A 373-nucleotide genomic window follows, 5' to 3' on the forward strand; every position below is an offset into this window, starting at 1 on the left:
ATTTATTTTTTATACTATGCTTTGTGTGTGTTTATTATATATTTATTTATATTCTATTTTATTAAAATTTATTTTTAATATATATTATAATAATTATATTATTTGTGTTTTATATGTTTGATATAAAAAAAATGAATTTAACACACACAAATTATCTATTATATATTTATAATTTTTTATAATTTTAAATTTTTTTATATTATTATAAAATTTATATTATATTATTATATAAATATGAAATATATTTGGCGAAAAATTTTCTTTTCTGCCCATAACGGTGGAAGCAACTGCACTCCGGCAAGTTTCAGCAGCATGAAGTTGAAAAGCTTTAAAAACTGCTCTTTTATCCACTCTTTCCCCCGCCTATATCTCA

This window comes from Penaeus monodon, chromosome 28, assembly GCF_015228065.2.
Source record: "Penaeus monodon isolate SGIC_2016 chromosome 28, NSTDA_Pmon_1, whole genome shotgun sequence".
Lineage (NCBI taxonomy): Eukaryota > Metazoa > Arthropoda > Malacostraca > Decapoda > Penaeidae > Penaeus > Penaeus monodon.